At 41.6% G+C, this 22,936-nt stretch overlaps 1 protein-coding gene across 1 annotated transcript in view; it reads right to left on the minus strand.

Annotated features, from left to right (window-relative positions):
- The window catches only part of LOC129835190 (adhesion G protein-coupled receptor L3-like), a 147,552-nt gene that overhangs the window by 76,821 nt on the left and 47,795 nt on the right, over positions 1-22,936 (minus strand). The window contains exon 2 of the mRNA XM_055900625.1: positions 16,010-16,090. The gene's annotated coding sequence lies outside the window, so the exon portion shown is untranslated. The remainder of the gene's footprint in view (positions 1-16,009; positions 16,091-22,936) is intronic.

The following is a 22,936-nucleotide window of genomic DNA, read 5'->3' on the forward strand; positions in this document are numbered from 1 at the left end:
ATTGTGTGGTTGATCGGTTCATTTGTACAATTATGATTAGTGGATTTTGTAATCTGTTTTAACAAACCTTAATTATTTTTGTACTTATATATTGTATATTGTGGTGTGGTTTTTATATGAGCCCTTGTATTATTGTTGATCACTTATTTTATTTTGTGCAAATAAATTAAACTTAAAATGTAAAAAGGCATTTCCATTGACGTAGTTTAACGTGGCTCAGCTCAAAAATGTCAGGAAATTACATCCCGAACTGAAATTTTGAGCAAACTGATTAAATAGCATCTCTTACACATTATTCTTTAAAGAAAGTCCCATTTTCAGCTAATGTAACCAAATAAAACTTTTTTTTTAAGATAAAAAAAAATGGGGGTTGTCAGCGGAATGTAATTCCACATCTCGTTTCAAAATAGAAAAGTTCTAATTTGTTTTACGCTCCTCGCTAACAAACGTAATACCGGAGACAGAGTGACAAAGAGAGGAACCAAATGTAAATTAGTGGGACGTGTCGTTTACCTATGGAGTGGGAGTGTATTTGTGAAATGTCCATTAAATCCACTCTGTTTAGAAATGGAAGAGAGCTGCCAATGTTCATGGGTTTCAGTACACTCCGCAGTGTGGTCAGACAAAGTCAAACTGACTTGCCCTTTCCTGTTTCTGGCACCGAAAAGCGCATTGCAATGGTCTGGCAGCCGCACACGGCTGGTGTGTGATATCCACACTGATGGACAATGCAGTGGAAAAAAACAGGTTTATTACTTGGAATATCACGGGAGTGGAATGCAAAGTGAAAAAGACCACACAGCTCATGTTGGACGTGGTTAGCTAATAAAGAGAAGCTATTTACATCTCCTTTTCTTCATTAAGGTTGGTATAAATAGCCCGGCAACATCCTGGGATACAGGACAATAAGAGCAGCCCCCTCCTTTCGTTCTCTGAGGACATTTTCCTTTGAGCACTGCACTGAAAATACCTTCCAAGTCCCAGAGCAAAAGCCCTGAAGACTGCTGTACGGGAAAGACTGCTGTACGGGAAAGACTGCTGTGCGTTAACACGCCTACCTCATCTTCAACAACAGCATACCTGGGAATATATTTATCCCCTTCCAAATAAGCTCAATGCTTTAAAACCTTCATCCCTGTGTCGCTTTGTAGATTTGCAGTATCATACCAGGCTATGCAAAAGTATGCCCATAAATACAATTTATTTGAGTTGGCCACTTATGGAACCTAATATATAAACTGAACACTGGTTCAAAGTTTAGATAAAGATATAAATAAAGTTATTTCTTTCCTCCGCCTGCGTTTTATGTCCGACCAGAGCTTGTCTATTTAGTTAAAAGCAAAATAACGTGTCTGGGGCCGTTTAAAAAAAAATTGATGACGGTCTTGCATAAATTATGCAAAGTTTTGTCCTTGTGCCAAGCAATGCATCCACTGAATAATAATTATGAGAGGGACTTAGGGATATGAGTATGCAGGATATGAGGAGAATGCCAACGTACCTTTCCTACTGTGACCAAACACGACCAAGTGAAAGAGGAGGAGGGGGCTGTCTTGTCATATCTGGTCATTTTTTCTCTTGTGCAAATTGGACGGTTAAGAATTTATATCATACTGTATGAGTGTTAACCAGCTCATAGTCCATGATTTAGAGTATATTCTGAGAGTTGATATCAATATTTACTCAATGTTTGGAGAAAAAAAAAGTTAATATATTTCATATTCAAATGTACAGATGGAATTGGCACCAACCAACACTGCTGGTCGGGCAAGTAAATAAAAAATCCATTACCCTATTGTCATATTTAGTGGCTTACACCTCCACCCTCAAACAAAGTGCTATACGAATAAATACATTCCTAATTCAATGAGGATTTACTAAATTAAAGCACATTCACATCATATCAACATTTTGGAAGTGGAGGCACCACAAGAGCAGTTGGGTAACTGTGATGGAAACGTTATACACCGTATTAAATGGAATCTTTACGGAGGTGCCTAATGTTACTACAGATTCATTTACATTGAGAAGACACCCTTTAATACTCTTGTAAATAACAACAATTAAACAGAAAGGGTGCTGAAACTAAATGGAAAATCTGGCATAGCCACAGTCAGGTTAGTTGTCGGTCATTTGCTATGCAAATGAAATTTCCTTATTACCTAAATCGGGTGCCATTCCTCCAGTAAGACAATGGGGTAGGATTTCATGTTGCTCCTATCACCTTTAGATCTGTAAGTAAAGAGATCCAGGTGTAAGTAAAGAGATCCAGGTGTAAGTAAAGAGATCCAGGTGTAAGTAAAGAGATCCAGGTGTAAGTAAAGAGATCCAGGTGTAAGTAAAGAGATCCAGGTGTAAGTAAAGAGATCCAGGTGTAAGTAAAGAGATCCAGGTGTAAGTAAAGAGATCCAGGTGTAAGTAAAGAGATCCAGGTGTAAGTAAAGAGATCCAGGTAATGTGATGAATGTAACCAATGCGATTATCTCTTACACATAGCCCTTTCTGGTTCGGCACAGTTCGAGCAAGGAGGGTGGAAGACAAGGGAGGCTTGGTCCTCGTTTTCCCTCAGAAATTCTACCTTTTTCTCAACCTACTTTTGTTTGGACATTTCCCGTAAAAAAAAAAAAAATGTTTACAGTGTCAAACATAGCTAGATGGGGCTGGATAACAGACTGATCATTTCAGAGTCAGTTTGGAATGTCTGCTCGCTGGTCATTTTCAAAGCACGTCCTCTAGTGTTACATTACTCATGCATGTACGCAAACATACTTCAAATATAGAGACGTACATAATTATACAACCATACAGGACACACACACACACATCTGCTCGTCACCGAGCCTGTTGGAAGGAGTCACATTCATTGGCCTGTTCCCTATAGTGGGCAGATGGTGTGGCACAATTAGGACCTCTGGTTCTCTCAATCCATCTCCTGTACATTGTATAAAGAGCTGAACCTAGTTTGGCTATCGCTGTCGAACACTCACGCACAGCTCTCTCGCTCTCGTCTCTCAGATCAAACTCTCTGCTACACCTGTACACTTTTGCTTTCTCTGGAACCTCCCTTTTTCTCTAAGAGAATTTACTTCTGTCCATGTATAATCAGTCAATTTCCCTCCTCTGTCCACATAGTGATTATCAGAAGGATGAGTACCATCTGCCATTTTCACAATCTCAACCCGAATTCCCCTTGTCACCACATACTCCCTCCGTCACTAATTTTTCTCCCTTACCCTTCCTACTCTCTCTTTACTAGTGTGGCCCGAGTGTGGTCTGAACGCATTTCAGAATCAGATACCGAGACAATAGGCAAGCGAGTGTTGCTTTCACACCCCAATTACTGTGGAAGGAATTGTGCCGAGCCACACAAGGAAGGGAACGTCACAGACGAACACGACATCCCCTCGTATTCGCTTTCCAGCCCACGTCCCGTAGCAAAAGGCGGAGGAAAACAATCCGCCATATCCGACACTGGGCGAGGGCCATTCGTGGAGAATGGTTAAATAAGGATACTGTGAACCGGAGTGGCCAATAAAAAGGCCTCCCGTTGCCCAGGGAATCAGCCTTTGCTCAAAAGGGTCCTCGCCGGAATCGTCCGACACACACACAGACGACGCCGACCTCCACGCACACAAACACAGAGCGTGCCCCGACATCGCACCCCACAGAAGCAGACGTACACACAGACATTGGAAATAAAAGGTACTTCCCGGTCTACTGTCTCATATGTCTTGAAAATATATAGACAGTATTTTGTATTTCCACAGCTTCACCTATAAGTCAATGTCTTCCTCTTCTTTCTCGATCGATTGCTCCATGTCTTTATCCCCCACGTCACATAAACACTGAATTTCCATCAGATCCAAACCCCTCGCTGAGCACTAGGCCATGAGCCGCCTTCAGACTGCCAGTAGCACAGATGTATTTCCCCCCCCTGTGACGGCGGGGGATGATTCACCGGGGCCTGCCACACTGCATCATCATATGATGTCTGTGGACTAGAGAGTTCTCACCACGAAAGCAACCCAGAGAACTAACCTGACTGTCAGCTGCACTGTGACCTGCAAGAGTAGATGTAAAGTACAAACTGTACAGTATGCGTATAAGCAGGTATCTCACATTACACCCAGAGGGAAAACTTCAATGAGCAAAATGCAATTCAAGTCAGTTATTGAATTAAGTAAACGCAATTAGGGCCTCTCTATCCAAGTTAGCATACCGGTATAAAAATACAGTACAGAAAAAGAGTTCAACAGAGTTGAAGGGCTGGCAACACAATGCATAAAGATGCCAAGTGCATATTGTAGCTTTAATATGCACTACACTCCCTCTCTGTCTTTACCTCATCCTTCTTATTCTTTCCATTTCCAGGTGTTCATTATTCCACCCATGGAGCACATCCTCAGGGTCGCATGGCGTTCTAATTTGTAATTAACTGTGGGGCACAAAGTTCATTGCCGGTTGTGACCCTATTCTTGTGAACAGGCCCAGTCATGGTCTCAGGGCAGTACTGGTAGCCTACTCTGGTATGCAACCGCTTCTACTCAATAAATCCCATCACAAAAAGACTGAAACTAGACCGCCGTTAGCGTCAGCACTACCGACACGAATACTGGAAGCTTTGCTTTTAGACACAGTAGTGTGGTTTGCAACACCTGCCCTGTCTGCTAAATTGGAGAATTTGTTTTGAGAATCCGGGGTATTTCCCATACACGCTAGCTACACATCGGTCTATCAGGAACGGTGAGGGGGAAAACAACATGTGAGTAATACCTGGACTTCACAGTTAACCTCGTCCAAAGCTGCGTACCTGACAACTGTGCGTTTTACAACGGTTGAAGGATTAGCCGTGTGTACGCTAGCCATATTGGGTATTATCGCCATTCAGGTACACAAAAGCGAGGGCGGGTGAGTAAACGTCTGTCTGCTTAGTGGAGAGCCGCTGTGTGGCCGCAACATTGCAACACGAGGCCACCTGTGGCCTAGCAAATAGGATTCTGGGTATTTTGGGGAATTAGAGGATCAGACATGAGTAACCCCAGCCCCAATACTTCTTCTCTATAGGGTTTGGGTTACACAAAGGACTCAGATAAGCGCGGACAAGCTCAGAGGGGAAGGAAAATGAGCCTAGGAAGCGGGTCAAGATGTAGGGGAGGGTAGTCAGTTGTGACAGATTCCGGATGCTTTGAATCGCCCGAGAACAGTTAACCATTGACTAGGGGCTGGCAGCGTAGCGTTCTTGACCATCTAACTCACAAGTCTGTAAACACAAAGCATTAAGTCATTATTGGAGTCTCTACCTGCCCTGAGAAGTGAACGCAACACTAATGGATGAGAATAGAAGGTGCGTCAGAGAACAGAGGGGGATCTGTGTGTGTGTTACGGCTGGGCAATGTATCAAATTAATTCAATTCATTTTAATGTATGTTTCAGCGCTAACAGAATGGTTCATATGGACGCTGAAAAACAGACATTTTACTGTAATAAAGGAGAACACTTTAAAATGTAGAACACTGCAGACCCTACTAAAACGGGAGTATCAACATGCATGATTATAGAAAATGGATGCTCAGTTTGTCACATGCGGCATTGGGGTACCCAGTGGTGTAAAGTACTTAAGTAAAAATTCTTTAAAGTACTACTTAAGTCGTTTTTGGGGGTATCTGTAATTTTACTATTTATATGGTTGACAACTTATATGTTTACTTCACTACACTCCTATAGAAAAGTATGTACTTTTTACTCCATACATTTTTCCTGACAGCCAAAAGTACCCGTTACATTTTGAATGCTTAGCAGGACAGAAAATGGTCCAATTCACACACTTACCAAGAGAACATCCCTGGTCATCTCTACTGCCTCTGATCTGGCGGACTCACTAAACACAATTTATTTATTTATTTATTTATTTCATACTTTGACTTTTGATACTTATGTATATTTTAGCAATTACATTTACTTTTGATACTTATGTATATTTAAAAACAAATACTTTTAGACATTTACTCAAGTAGTATTTTACTGGGTGACTCACTTTTACTTGAGTCATTTTCTATAAAAAAGGTATCTTTACTTTTACTCAAGTATGACAATTGGGTACTTTTTCCTACCACTGGCAGTACCACTTATCGCTAGCAGCATTTTAGCCATGGACTGTAATGTGCTAGCTGTTTTTATAAATGTGCAATGAGCAATAAAAGATGCATTCATATAAGGAATGGTCAACTCATTCTGAGAACATGTTCTTACCCAGGTAAGCCACTTGATTTCAACATCTTAAAGGGATGAGGGCTATGTTGTTCAAACGGTTCAAACAGTTGGAGACAGAAAGGAGGGTGTATTCATAACAGCTCAACTGTTCTACCTTGTTAGCAAGCGAATAGATCCAAGTTGGCTAGACTTTAAATATACATAGTAGCTGGCTACTCAATAGCACATGGGCTTATGCTTGAGAGATTATGAGACCTGTGTTAATGTTCTATAATGCCTGCTACCAGAAGTTGGTTATTATTAGTGGATGTGCATGGTTCTGGCTAAATGTGCAACAAAAAAACAGATTTTCCATAGACTTGAAAGCCATTTATTATTGCAAAAAAAGCAGGTTAAACTATTTTGATAAAATACAATTATTAGTGGGTCTTATGATTGTGGAAGATAGGGCTTGTAAAAGTATACCTAGGCTGAAATCATTAGATAATTCCTGGCTGTTTGAAATGCAGTGTTGACCTTTAATTGTGCAACAAATTAAAATGTGTGTGTGTGTGTGTACCACCTTTTCATATTCATTAGTGAGTCGTGTGAACGGCTGTCTATATAATGTGCAACAATCTTGGGGACTTTGTACACATGCCTTCTGACATTACCATAAATGTTCTGATAGAGCTTCTTTTGTTATTCATTTGCTGATTAAATCAGCAAAGCCGAGACAATGGGAAGCTCAATGGGCTCTCAGAGCTTCTCTCATACTCCCTCACCGCCTCACTCCATCTGATTGAGTCATGTTGCCATCGACTCGCCAGGTGTTGTACGCATGGGATTTACTGTCACTTCTTATCTTACAACTTTCCCAAAGACACCATTCCTAGTTTTGCAGCACACACACCAAACGGCAATATGACATTTATTTGTGCTATTCTCAGAGTTCTCGATGCATTATGGATTAGGGATAGGATGGCTTCAAAATGACTAGTGGCAGGGGGTAGGGACAAATATTTATAGAGAAAAGACATGCCGTATATTAAAAAGGAAAACTAATTCCGTAAATGGTAAATCCGCATGGCAACAGTAACTGCCTTTCCATAAACAAACACAACCTTCATACCTGACCTTGTAACCAGCGCACCACCACACACCTAAAGCAGGGTTGAAAACCTTGCTACAGGTATCATTGTCAACGCTCCCAGACATCATTGTGCTTAGATTGCCCCCTAAAACAACATGGCAATATACTCTGGCATATATTTGTTTGAGACCCCATGAGAATATGAATCCTGTAAATGTGGTTTCTGTATCCTGGATGTGACATGAATAAGTAAATGTTTCGAGAGGTAAAAATAGTAAAGTAATAAACAATTTGGTAGACCTAGCCGTGAATTTGGACAAATAATAACTCTATCGTTGCCCTCCGGTCAAAATAACTCTGGGTTATCATGTGAGATTCCACCTATAGCACTTTATAAAAGCAGCCGTGTATTTTCTTTAATCAATCAAACTATGTGTATTGTGTGAAATGAGAAGACAAATTTAACTCAAATGATATATAAACTTAATTAAACCATGCTTTCTCACAACAAAATACTAATGGAATATAAATCGTCCAAGCGGTTTTAAGTGAACGGGCTTATAGTTTCCTAGTTTTCCTCTCTACCTTAGCTTACAGAGAGAGAGAGATTTATACAATACCCACCTGAGTTTCATTCCTCTCTCGATCTGTTAAGTTCATATTCATTAAAACCCACCTCCAGCTTTACCGCTATTCAAACCTATACAACAGCAATTAACAGCACAGTGGGGCTCGCTCAGGTAAAATAATTATTTGGGTAAATACAGAGTGATGAGGGAGCCTGATTCAATCTGAAGAAAATACTATCTGTTCGAAGATGTTGGCAGATTGTCGAGAGAGACAGAGGGAGAGAAAGAAAAAACAGAGAAAGGGAAAAATACAGAAAACGTGAAAAAATTGATTGAGAGTACAGTTTCCTTCCTCCGCAAACAACATATTTCTCTGAAAGACAGTGTTAAGTTAGGCTACTCTGTGAGCTGTCAATAGTGTTGTCTGTCATCCTGTCCGGACACAGTCTATATATTGATTAAGCTGTATATCACTTCAATTCTACAAGACATTATTTCTAATTAAAAAGTATGACATAAATTCTGGATTTTATAGGGCTGCGGCTGTAAATAAATCCCAGGAATGGCTGAAACCGATTGCGGCGGGGCTCTGTGTCCGTCTGCGGATTAGAACCACCCATTCAAGGGTGGACTCGTACAATGGGCCACCAAAGGGCCTCCGGTATGCCAGGATCTTTCGTTTGTCTCCAGAAAAGTAAGACACACATCCAGAATTTGTCAGCCCTATTCTTTTAAGGTGGCACATTTTTCACTTTCCCCTTGCCTCAGAGTGAGACAGAGGATAAACATATAGCAGGAAGAATATGATTATCTGAATTTGATTATTTGAAATTATCTTCACAAGTTGTCGTTGTCTTGGAAGCACAGAAAAGGGACATTATTTGTGTTACTCAAAGTCATCCGGAAAACCTTCTGAGAGCAATTAGGTTTGGTTAGGCTGTGACTGACAAGATGGCGCCACTTTGCTTTCTTGTTGGGGTCCATTTTCTTCACTTACATGTGTTTTGCTTTTAGGTCCTCATATTGATACTGGGCTCATCTCCACTGAACCCCATGCTCAAATTGGACCAGCGAGGAGACTGGAGAGAGTTGCCTCTCAAAACGCAGCCCAAGCCCTTTCCATTTGACAGCTTCTGATTACCTCCGGGTGCGCGCTGGCTGTCAGGCAGCGACTCCCGAGACCCGGTCGCTGAGTGTCGTTTATGTTTTAGACGGGCACAAAGGGACACCTAACTTCACAGGTGGGAGCCAGAGGTATGGAATGAGAAGAGAAAAAAGAAAGGAAGAAAATAACATTACATGGTATCAACGACAACCTGCATGACAACAAAGGAGGGCATGTGCATTGGCTCTTTCACTCTCCTGTACCCCAATTTGCATACCTGCCAGAACGAGACTGACTACGACCACACTAAAGCCCCTTGAGCTAATGAAAACATTATTAACCACAGGGTGGGGCTGGTTGAGATTCCTCAGTCATATTATATGATATCCACTGGTATGACTGGCAGTTCCCTTTAAATCTGCATCAGCACATTCTATTCTAGCTGTTAGTTCACATTAGAATACATTATTGAGGCTCTGCAAGAGGAAGAGGCCCTTGGGATGTCACAATACTATTGAAGTCAGAAGCTTACATACACCTTAGCCAAATACATTTCAACTCAGTTTTTCACAATTCCTGACATTTAATCCTAGTAAAAATTCCCTGTCTTAGGTCAGTAAGAATCACCACTTTATTTTAAGAATGTGAAATGTCAGAAAATTAGTAGAGAATGATTAATTTCAGCTTTTATTTTCTTTCATCACATTCCCAGTGGGTCAGAAGTTTACATACACTCAATTAATATTTGCTAGCATTGCCTTTAAATTGTTTAACTTGGATAAGAAATTGCAGGTAGCCTTCCACAAGCTTCCCACAATAAGTTGGGCCCATTCCTCCTGACAGAGGTGGTGTAACAGTCAGTTTTGTAGGCCTCCTTGCTCGCACACACTTTTTCAGTTCTGCCCACAAATTTTCTATAGGATGAGGTCAGGGCTTTGTGATGGCCACTCCAATACCTTGACTTTTGTTGTCCTTAAGCCATTTAGCCACAACTTTGGAACTGTGCTTGTGGTCATTGTCCATTTGGAAGACCCATTTGCGACCAAGCTTTAACTTCCTGACTGATGTCTTGAGAAGTCTCTTCAATATATCCACGTAATTTTCCTTCCTCATGAAGCCATCTATTTTTTGAAGTGGACCAATCCCTCCTGCAGCAAAGCACCCCCACAACATGATGCTTCCACCCCCGTGCTTCACGTTTGGGATGGTGTTCTTCGGTTTGCAAGCCTCCCCCTTTTTCTTCCGAACATAACGATGGTCATTATGGCCAAACAGTTCTATTTTTTTTCATCAGACCAGAGGACATTTCTACAAAAAGTACAATATTTGTCCCCATGTGCTGTTGCAAACCGTAGTCTGGCTTTTTTAATGGCGGTTTTGGAGCAGTGGCTTCTTCCTTGCTGAGCGACCTCAGGTTATGTCGACATAGGACTCATTTTACTGTGGATATAGATACCTTTGTACCCGTTTCCTCCAGCATCTTCACATGGTCCTTTGCTGTTGTTCTGGGATTGATTTGCACTTTTTGCCCCAAAGTACGTTCATCTCTAGGAGACAGAACGCGTCTCCTTCCTGAGCGGTATGACGGCTGCGTGGTCCCATGGTGTTTATACTTGCGTACTATTGTTTGTACAGATGAACGTGGTACCTTCAGGCGTTTGTAAATTGCTCCCAAGGATGAACCAGACTTGTGGATGTCTACAATTTTTTTTCTGAGGTCTTGGCTGATTTCTTTTGATTTTTCCCCATGATGTCAAGCAACGGTTTAAAGGTAGGCCTTGAAATATATCCACAAGTACACCTCCAATTGACTCAAATTATGTCAATTAGCCTATCAGAAGCTTCTAAAGCAATGAAATCATTTTCAGGAATTTCCCAAGCTGTTTAAAGGCACAGTCAACTTAGTGTATGTAAACTTCTGACCCACTGGAATTGTGATACAGTGAATTATAAGTGAAATAATCTGTCTGTAAACAATTGTTGGAAAAATTACTTGTGTCATGCACAAAGTACATAACCGACATGCCAAAACTATAGTTTGTTAACAAGAAATTTGTGGAGTGGGTGAAAAACGAGTTTTTATGACTCCAACCTAAGTGTATGTAAACTTCCGACTCCAACTGTACAAGTTCCCCATAATAGTAGCCTTGTCCCAGCCAGAATGGCCTAAAGGACAGGATCTCCTGTTTCTATAGCGTGATGTACAAGTACACCCCCTGGACAGGACGCTAGTCTATTGCAAGCCCATAATGTACTGTTATTACGTCCATGTGAGCTCCTCTTTAAGGCCATACTGTCTGGAGTAAAAGATAAAAGCATTTTTGGTGAACTATCCCTTTAAGACTATGTGAACTCCCCATTAAGGCCATACTGTAACTCTACTGTTATTAAGATCTGAAACTTGTCAGAGTGCATGTCAGAGGAGCAGTGGGGCACATGACATCGAACTTCCCCAGACCGCATTGACTTAATCACCTTGACTTTGTCAGATTTGTTCCCTCCCCCTGAGGTGGCGGGGGGGTGCTGCTTCTGAACCGCCTCATCAAGCCAAGTGGAACCTTCCTCACACCGCACAGCCCTCTGGGATTGAGAAGGCAGTGTGTGACAGAGGGTGGGAGGGTGTAGTCAACCCTTCCTGAACACATCTCCAGGCTTATGACTCCATTTTGGTTCATCTCAGAGATGGGCATAATCCTTTTATGATTCATCCATGAAAGTCCCATTAATTATCTTCTAAACAGGTTATATTGTTATCATAGCCCTTGTATCAATCAATGTGGTCCATACGGTGAAAGTGGACTAATTGCAAGCAGTTGCTGACTGATCTTTAGTGTGAGATGATCTGAACTGGTGATGATTGCAATATCTTTTAAGGTTCTCAAAAAGATATCACCCAATGATTGCACAATATAAAAGCAGGGGTTGTGATTCACAATGAATTACAAACATACAACATCAACAGCTTCAGCAATGGAAAAATGTTGTACCAACAGTGATAAATATTCATAACACAAATAACATATTCAGAACCAATTCACAAACAGAACTAGCCGAGGTCCCACCACATTATGCTCCATCATTATAACATGACAATGTGCCACGGATGGGCCACTGAATACATCCATACTGTATGAGTTGGTTATGTAAACTAGTGAAGGGAATAAGCTGTGATTCCCTCGTCTCAGCAGCAGCCGTAGCAGCACGGCAAACAGCACGGTATGTATATTTAGAGCAAAGCAACTAAGGCCAGGGGGGACATAGGTAGAAACAGAGCCCGGCTAAGAGCTGAGCAAGCAGCAAGCATGACTGGGGGGAGAGAGGGGGTGGAAGGAGAGGGGGTGGAAGGGGAGGGGGCGGGGATAGAGGGAGGAAGAAGAACAATAAATACAGAGGCGGAGAGCAGGAGGGAAGGGAGAGAGAAAAAGAGGGGAAGAAAAATTATGGAAGAGGGTGAAAGACAGAGGGAGATATAAGGGGGTGAGGGAGGGAGAGAGATAAAGGGGTGATGGAGGGAGAGAGATAAGGCGGTGATGGAGGGAGAGAGAAAGCAGTGTGAGGCAAGTAGAGCATCACATAAGCAGAGAGCATGTTTGGGAGGTGCTTCAATTCATACCAAACAATGAATTCAAGCAAGGACAAGACATGTTAATGTAGAGAATGTGTACACATTGGATGAGTCCAAAATAGCACCCTATTCCCTATATACAGTACCCAATCGGGCTCTGGTCAAAATAGGAAGCGTACTGTATCACAACCTGCAAGGACCTTTCCACCCGCTGGGGCAGAGGTGACCGTAAACATGCCTCACAGTTTCATGGCGCCACAGATAACAGCGGTCTATGAGGCCGAGTGTCAACAAATTCACCACTAGAGATATCAAAAGTTCATCAAATGACTTTTTCAGTCATTTTAGGTCGAACACCAACGTGTTCCTCCTTTGTGGCATCGAGCCATTTCTTTGGCCAGAGCACCAGCAAGACCTGTAAAGTCAACTGCCCTCGGGTTGAATTAAAATTTGAGGACGTTGCTGACTTTGCTCAAAATGATTCCTCTCCTGTCTACTCGAACTCCATTTAAATTACTTTGCATCGTTTTAGAGAGACCTAGACAGCATGACTGTCGACTCAAACAAACAAAACAAAGGGCACTGCCTTAAGATAACTAAACCAAAACCTCGTAGTACATGTGACCAGAACACATTGTGGTCAAATAGACCTTACACTGCTGTCACTAGGACTACCTAGGTGGGTATGCAGAGCGCGCTGGGAAAGATGTATTGGTTGTAAAGGTTTAGTGCTATCCGGGATTCTTAGTGCTATCCATCCCTACCCTAAACCCTAACCCCTAACCATAACCCTTACCTTAACTGTGTTAAATTTCAACTTCAAATGGGGTGACGTCAGATTCGGGACTTCCCAAGGATCCCATTCAGAGGCTCACCCAATGTTCCACCGGCATAGTCTCTTTCCGCCAGATTGGACTTAAATCAAAGTGACCGCACATTAGGCAAAAGAAGGTGCATCAAATGAAGGTCTTAATTCCATGTCGGGAGTTATTAAGATGATTTGTAATGAAAGTAGACTACGGATATAAATTCCTTTGACACCTTTCAACACTAATAGAGTAGCAAACGTCTACTATTACATGAGATCCGAGCAGCAGGCTGTTGGGGTTAAAGACCCAGAGATCTATAAAAATGAGGCTGCATCTCAATTGTTTATCCTTGATTCTTCATGCCCTCTCTCATAGCCTCCTTCTTAAAAGACATTGGAGGAAAAGATTGGAGGGGAGGAACGTAAGGGCGACAGGTAGCCTGGCGGTTAAGAATGTTGGGTCAGTAACCAGCAACTTTTCGGTTTCGAACCCCCTAGCTGACTATGTGAAAAACCCTAATTGCCCCTGTAAGTCACTCTGGAGGAGAAGAGAGTCTGCTAAATTATGTAAATGTAATCAAGAAAATACAATTGAGAATGGCTCTGTACATGGATAAGATGCATTAAATGTGCTAGCTTTCAGCTATAAGCCCGCACAACTACCCCTCACTGTTGCCCCATGTTATTCAAATGCACAACAGCTTCCTTGGCATTTTGTAACTAATATGCCAATTACATTTGACTCTGCAGCTTCCCGTCCTTGCTTCAGTTCATACTGTGCAGAGGGAAGGACTGGCTGGGACATTAATGCATATTTATTTTACAATAAATATGGGATTACGCTTAGATTAATTTTAGCCAGAACGTCCACGCTGTTTTCTGTATTATCCAGCAGAGGAGGAAATGCCATTCAAATCCCCTCGACGCAAAGTAACATGAAATGCAAAATCTCCCAGTGTGATTCCGTGTGGCGTTATTGGAAAGGGTGACATGACACCTTACGCTGAATTTATTAACCTCTGTCACTAATAACGTGCACCATATTCAGACCGCCGACTGATGTATCCTGCGGTTTTAAGATTAAGTCACTTCAGCAGCTGTGGACGATATGTCAGGCGTCCGAGATTTTTTTTTTCAATGAGCCAATATCGTCTCCTCAATCTCTTTGAGAGGCAAATAGAGAGGAAACAACCGAAGTGAGGTGGCATTTACTGAAAAAAACAGCCCGCAGTAAGGAGAGGGGAAGGGTGATGGGGGGGGGTATTAGTGTGGGTAAGCTCGTCAAAACCCACGGGTGGGGGGGGGGGGGGGGGGGGGCATGTGCGTGACTGCATCCAATTTGGAGGGGGAGAGATGAAAGGTGCACAAGAAAACAATGACAAATTCTAAAGCAAGATGGGGAGTGAATATAAGATGGATCAGAAGGACAGGGTTGAGAGGTAGAGGAGGGTTAGCATGAGGCGGGTAGAGACTCGAGGGACAGCAAAATGGAAACCAACTGCACTTTTGCATGATTACACCGAAAACCTCATTTGCACCAGGAAGCGCAATCCAAACATGCTTGGTGGATGGGTGTGGTTACTGACCAGAAAAACCTCCCGTCGCTGAGGGGGGATATTAGTGGTTTACCAGTGCTGTCCTGGAGATTTGCATATGTTAATGACCGCCTAGCATTTCCCTATCCATCAACTCATCAAAAATCACGAGAGGAAACAAGTGAAATAGAAGGACCCCATGAATGCTCATCATTAGAATGCTGTGTAGGAGATTAAACAGACATGCATTCTTGCCCTGTTGCATATTCATGCTTTCAAAGGAAACTTCTTGGAATTTGTGATTAGTTTCAGGAAACTATGCACATGTCGCGCATCACTACCTCACAGGGGAGCCATTTTAACGTCAACTTTTCTGATCAAAATGCATTTTTTTGGAAATCATTCTAGCAAGCTAACCAAAGTCAGCCAGGTAGCTTGGGTGCTTGACTGCTGTTGTTAGGTCAGAATGCTCGAATTAAACCTACTCCTCGGCCAGAGTGTCCAGTGGGCGCTCTGAACGCTCCGAGAGTGAAATGATCTGGATTCATGAACAGACAATCTGACATCGTTTTGATTGCGCACTCTGAGCGCACTCTTCCACTCCAGATTGAATTTACGAACACACCTGTAGTATAAACCAGCCTTTAGTCTTGAAATCTTTGGTTGTTTAGTACATGGCCTCACATGTGAATCCTCAAAGAGATGGGTGGGGCTAAGGCTTAACAGGGTGTGAATGATGCTGAACGGGTGTAGACAAAGATGATCTTTCCAGTAGATGTACAAAAACATTCAAGCGCCATTTTCTCAAAAGTAAGGTTACAAATGTATTTACTTTCCCATTGTTCCTCAACTGCAGTGTATGATATAACATTTTCTAGCTCTGAGTTTGAAATGGTGCAAAAAAAAACACAATTTCACATTTTTCTACACAAGACCGAATCGAGCCGGTCGGTCACATTTATGCAAGGTCGGTTGAATCACTCGAAGAGGGGAACTTGATAGCAAGCTGAAAAATGTTGTTGGAATCTCCTGAATAAAATGTGTTTGTTTGGGGGTGAGTTTGAAGAAACAGTGCAGGGAATTGTCTTGTCGTGATATTAGCAGCTGTTTAATCTGATGAGGAAGTGGATCGACTTGTCACATACCTGTGAGTGGTTCTTCTCTCGTCAAAGCTCCTTACAAATCCAGTACATCACATCTCAGAGACTAGAACCATATATCCCATCCTAGAACAGAGAAAGACACCTGTTAGAACCCAAAAGTGCAGACTTTTTTATTAGTTTAAAAAAATAAGATATTCACAGCATAATTAAACGATTGAATCCATGACGATGAGGATGGTTAGGATCATTTTGAAAATGTCATCATTATGATCCTCACAATCCTTATGATTATGCACATGATCATTTGCAAGTATATTTTAACTGCATATGAGCTGTTTGTGTCTCTTCAGATGGCCATTAGAAGTTATTTCAAGTGTCTGAAGAGCTATTCAGGAAGAGAGGAAGAGGAAGAGAGAGGCCCAATTCAGTGTAAAATCTGTCACCCTACAGCAGGTGGCATTTTTTTGTTGTTTCGCCCACCAGACAAGGAATTTTTGTATGGAAATCAATGAGTTGCAAATTTGGTCAACAAAAAAAAGATCTGTGGCTTATTCGCTATGTGAGGTTTATTTGATCAAATATAAGTTGTTACGAGTGTACTAATATAAGTAAGAGACGTGACACTTTATATCAGAGTTGTTGAGATGGCTATGCATACCGATGGCATGAGGCTAGTAGCTTCTCTCTCTCTATTGAATACAGGTGGTTGACGTCAGCAACCCTCACCGAATATTCAAAAAAAGGATTACAATAATGAGATGTATCCACCAATCCAAAGAAAGGAAAGGCAGGAGCTAGACAGCCCGCCGTGCTGCATTGTGGACAACGACTCACATTGTTAGGGCCGAGAGACGTGTATCTTGTCAGTATATCCATAATCTTTGATTCAGGTCACATCAGCTTTTAATGACTAATTTATTAGGACCCAACAGGTCCCTTCTGATGGGAGCCAGACAACAATCCTGATTTAAATTGCATTAACACTGCAGTAAATATTCATATACGACATTAGAATTTTGATGACTGCTTTTCAATTTCACAGAATCTCTCTCTTGCTCCATTTTAGCAGTCTCTCTCTCTCCCACCGTGTGTATCGCTGTCTCCATTTCTCTTATTGTCTCTAGAGATGCATCTAGGTTTGTCATTCTCTTCCTCTTCTTCGCTCTCTATCAATCTCGCTCTCTGCACCCCCTTTTTTGAAAAGACTTCAGATGTGAAGAGGTTACCTTAATTACAGACAAATTATGATTTAGACAATTCCTCTCGAATTAGTACTTCAGAAATGTGCGTAATTGAAACAGAAATACACACCAGTGACTTCTTTGTGTGTGTGCAACAGAAGAACGGGACAAAACATGTCATCCTCTCCCTGGAATGATGGCTTGCTTTTTGTATTTACAGGGGCTGTGAAATGGATTCCCTTTAAAATGATCTTGATTAAATTTCATCCATCACAAACACAGCCAAGACACAAATGTCTGCAGATTGAGGCGACTGAAGTCCACACATCTGATTAGAGTCGTAAATCATAAAAACAGTGTTTTGCACTAGCGCCGGCTATATAGCCGATTACAGAGTCATTTTCAGCCGGGTACTTTCCCAACTCAAATCAACTAGGCAACCTTTCGATTCGCTAGTCAGAAAAAAAGTCTGCGGATCCCGCTAGAATTAACAATATGTATCTTCAAGCAATCTATTGATAGAGGCGCATGTCAATCACAAAGTGAGCGATGACAGGGAAACTGCTGGTATGACTGTAGTGATGGGTCTTTTCGGTGAGCTGGGTCATTTGGCTCCGTTCACGTAAAATAGTAGGCTCATTTGGCTCCCAAACAGCTCTTATTATGTCAAAATGCTTATGTCGACCTAGAACCATGAAATAATTGCAAATCCCCATATAAAGGCCAAAAGGTAGGCTACCACGTTAAACAAAAAGATCCCTTAGAAAAGAGCTGTTCATTCACAAACGGACCATCGCTAGTCTGCTGTCGGTCCCGCCCGCCTCTCAGTACCTGGGTGTGCGCGCGCAGTGGTTGCAGTCGAATTTCCATGTGAGTGAATTTGCACTTCCCATATAATGTTAATGTGGTAACGATGAGTCGAAATCCACTTAGGCTATTGTTTTCTGGCACATTCATTTATGTTATTTTGCATGCCATTAGTCCGACATTAACCATGGTCTGTTGGCCCTGGGCCAGTAAATACATATCAGTACAGTGGATCTTGTGTCGGGCCAGTATCCTTTCAGTGCATTTTTGCATTCCATTTCAATATTTATCTGCTCTGTCGCAGTCTACAATTGAAGAATATAAGCGAAGGTTAAATATCATGCTATTTGTACTTGACCATTATGATTGACCGTTCATTTAAGCGCCACCATGCTTCCGCGAGTCAACTTTTTCATTGAGAAACAGTTCATGTTGCGCCCTGCTGTTTCATATGCAGTTACGGAGTGGTGGCTCATAGGCTATTTACTGTGCTTTAACTCCACAAGAACAGCGAGTTTGACTGATTTATGAAAGGTGACAATCTCATACAGCGCCTTCAGAAAGTATTCACACCCCTCAACTTTTTCCACATTTTGATGTGTTGCAGCCTGAATTTAAAACATTTAATTGAGATTTTGTGCCAATGATCTACACACAATACCCCACAATGCCAAAGTGGAATTTAGTTTTCATACATTTGTATTAATTACATTTATAAAATTAAGCTGAAATGTCATTAAATATTCAACCACTTTGTAATGGCAAACATCAAAACGTTCAGGAGTAAAGAAAAAATGTTTAATAAGTCACATAAGTTGCATGGACTCACTGTGTGCAATAATAGTGTTTAACATGATTTTTGAATGACTACCTCATCTCTGTACCCCCCACATACAATTATCTGTAAGGTCCCTCAGTCGAGTAGTGAATTTCAAGAACAGATTCAACCACAAAGACCAGGGAGGTTTTCCAATGCCTCGCAAAGAAGGGTATCCATTGGTAGATGGCAAAATATTTTTACAAATAAAAATAAAATGACACTGAATATCCCTTTGAGCATGGTGAAATGTTTAACTACGCTTTGGATGGTGGATCAATGCACCCAGTCATTACAAAGATACAGGTGTCCTTCCTAACTCAGTTTGCCCTGGGAAGAAGGAAACTGCTCAGCGATTATTTCACCATGGTGCAGTGATTTTTAAACCGATTCAGAGTTTAATGGCTGTGATCAGAGAAAATGTAGTATAAAATCAACAACATTGTAGTTACTCCACAATACTAACCTAAATGACAAGAGTGAAAAGGAAGCCTGTACAGAATAAAGATATTCCAAAACATGCATCCGGTTTGCAATAAGGCACTAATGTAATACTGCAAAAAAATGTGTCAAGGAAATGTGCTTTTTGTCCTGAATACAAAGCATTATGTTTGGGGCAAATTAAACATCACTGAGTACCACTTCATATTTTCAAGCATGGTAGTGGCTGCATCATGTTATGGATCGGCAAGGACTACAGAGGTTGTTTTCTTTTTATCAACAAAAAAAAGAATAGAGCTAAGCACAGGCCAAACCCTAGAGGAAAACCTGGTTCAGTCTTCTTTCCGACAGACACTGGGAGACAAATAACCTAAAAATCATGGCCAAATATACATTATATACAGTACATTCGGAAAGTATTCAAGACCCCTTGTCTTTTTCCACATTTTGTTACAATACAGCCTTATGTTAAAATTCATTAGGGTCATTGTCTTGTTGGAAGGTGAGCCGTCGCCCCAGTCTTAGGTCCTGAGCGTTCTGGAGCAGGTTTTCATCAACGATCTCTCTGTACTTTGCTCTGTCCATCTTTCCCTCAATCCTGACTAGTCTCCCAGTCCCTGTCACTAAAAACATCCCCACAGCATAATGCTGCCACCACCATCACCGTAGGGATGGTAATGGCCAGGTGATGAGCGGTACCTGGTTTCCTCAAGACGTGACGTTTGGCATTCAGGCTTGGTTTGGCTGGGTGGAAGAGAGTCTTGGTGGTTCTAAATTTCTTCCATTTTAAGAATGATGGAGGCCACTGTGTTCTTAGGGACCTTAAATTGCTGAAGAAATGTATTGGTACCCTTCTCCACATCTGTGCCTCGACACAATCCTGTCTCGGAGCTCTATACACAATTCCTTAGACCTCATGGATTGGTTTTTGCTCTGACATGCACTGTCAACTGTAAGACTTTATACAAACTGGTGTGTGCTTATCCAAATCATGTCGGATCTATTTAATTTACCACAGGTGGACTCCAATCAAGTTGAAGAAACATCAAGGATGATCAATGGAAACAGAGCTCAATTTCGAGTCTCATATGAAAGGGTCTGAATACTTACGTAAATAAGGTATATGTTTTTTATTTTAAATACATTAGCAAAAATGTCTAAAAACCTGTTTTGAGTTTGTCATTATGGGTTATTGTGTGTAGATTGAGGAACATTTGTATTTAATCGATATTAGAATAAGGCTGTAGCATAACAAAATGTGGAAAAAGTGAAGGGATCTGTATACTCTCTGAATGCACTGTATACACCTCTTCAAATGAATGGAATCAGCTATTTAAGCAACACCCGTTGCTGACAGGTGTATAAAATAGAGCACACCGCCATGCAATCTCCATAGACAAACATTGGCAGTAGAATGGCCTTACTGAAGAGCTCAGTGACTTTCAACGTGGCACCGTGACTTTCAGGATGCCACCTTTCCAACAGTCAGTTCGTCAAATTTCTGCTCTGCTAGAGCTGCCCTAGTCAACTATAAGTGCCGTTATTGTGAAGTGGAAATGTCTAGGAGCAGCAATGGCTCAACCACAAAGTAGTAGGCCACACAAGCTCACAGAACAAGACTGCAGAGTGCTGAAGTGCCTAAAAACATCTGTCCTTGGTTGCAACGTCAGCACTGTTCGTCGGGAGCTTCATGAAATGGGTTTCCGTGGCCTAGCAGCCGTACACAAGCTTAAGATCACAATGTGCAATACCAAGTATATGCTGGAATGGTGTGACGTTCGCCGCCATTGGACTCTGGAGCAGTGGAAATGCATTCTCTGGAGTTATGAATCACGCTTCACCATCTGGCAGTTCGATGGACAAATCTGTGTTTGGCGGATGCCAGGAGAACGCTACCTGTCACAATACATAGTGCCAACTATAAAATTTGGTGGAAGAGGAATAATGGTCTGTGGCTGGTTTTCATGGTTCAGGCTAGGCCTCTTAGTTCCAGTGAAGGGAAATCGTATCATCTTGTATCATCAATGATATTCTAGACGATTCTATGCTTCCAACTTTGTGATAGGCCCTTTCCCGTTTCAGCATGACAATGCCACCATGCACAGTGAGGTCCATACAGAAATGGTTTGTCAAGATTGGTGTGGAAGAACTTGACTGGCCTGCAGAGCCCTGACCTCAACCCCATCGAACACCTTTGGGATGAACTGGAACGCTGACTGCAAGCCAGGCCTAGTCGCCCAACATCAGTGCCCGACCTCACTAATGCTCGTGACTGAATGTAATCAAGTCCCGCAAGCAATATTCCAACATCTAGTGGAAGGTTTTCCCAGTAGAGGAGACTGTTATAGCGTCAAAGGGAGGACCAACTCCATATTATTGCTCATTCATTTTGGAATTCGATTTGATGAGCAGGTGTACATACTGTATACTTTTGGTCATGTAGTGTACACTGGAGTTGCTTACCAAGTACCAAGCTGACATTAATTACAGTTTTGGACTTAAAATTGGCTATGGCAAGACTTAAATGGCTGTCTAGCAATGATCAACAACCAACTTAACAGAGCTTGAAGATTGCAAAATATTGTACAATCCAGTTGTGCAAAGCTCTTAGAGACTCAACACTGTAATTGCTGCCAAAAGTGATTTTAACATGTATTGACTCGGGGATGAATACTATTTTGTATGAATCAACAAAAAAAAGTAGAATTTTTCTACTTTGAAAGTATTTTGTGTAGAACGTTGCACATTTTTTATTAATCCATTTTAATCGCGATTTGTAACAAATTGTGGAAAAAGTGAAAGGGGTGTGAATACCTTGAAGGAACACATAGTTATATGTCTGTGGTATCGCATCCAGACAACTAAAGATCTAATTTATATGTTCTATATGAAGTTCATCAGGACGTGCCAGACAATGACATCAAAGTGAGTGACTCAACAGGAGCCTACTGAATTGCATCGGTTAGAGAGCTGTTGATTTGGTTCCCTAATTTGCATACTGGTAGTCTTTTTGGCGATGATCTGCAGACAAATTATGAAAACAGTCGATGAAGATGGTGAATCCTCCTCACTGCAGGAACAATAGGTAGGCTAGCGGGGTAATAGCCTCGCTCTCATCCAAAATATATAAAATAAAACAGATTTGAATAGTTGAAAAAAAATATATACTTACGTGGTATTTTCAAAGATATTGATATAGATTTATTGATTTAATCAAACTGTTGACAATGGAGTGGGCAACTGCTGCTTTCTGTGTAGCAAAGCCCATGTTAACCTGCTTCATTCTTCTATCATACCTGTATAGCTAAGAAAATGGCTCTTTAAAAAGGAAGCTAGAAGCCTTTGGATGTCAGCAGACTCTTACGGGATTCTTTAAAGGCCCAGTGCAGTCAAAATTAAGTTGTTTGTGTGTTTTATATCATATTGTACAGAAGTTGATGAAACTAGCACTGTCAATGTTTGATTTCCTGATTGTATATTCAAGCAGCAACTATCTGGCATTAGAATGTACCATAGGCCACTAAATGAGTTGTTCGGGCAAAAAAATGTCTTAACACAATCTGACCCAACGTTGTTTCCTAACCATTAGAGAGCTTCATCAAGTCTATTAGTCATTACATCCAAGCGGGGGTTGTTGTTAGATTGGCAGACACCATAAGTCAATCTGGAGAACCAGGCTGGTGGTCAGACAGACATAGCATCTGTCAGTTATTTGAAGGCCCA

The sequence above is a fragment of the Salvelinus fontinalis genome, chromosome 36 (genome assembly GCF_029448725.1).
Source record: "Salvelinus fontinalis isolate EN_2023a chromosome 36, ASM2944872v1, whole genome shotgun sequence".
Classification (NCBI taxonomy): Eukaryota; Metazoa; Chordata; class Actinopteri; order Salmoniformes; family Salmonidae; genus Salvelinus; species Salvelinus fontinalis.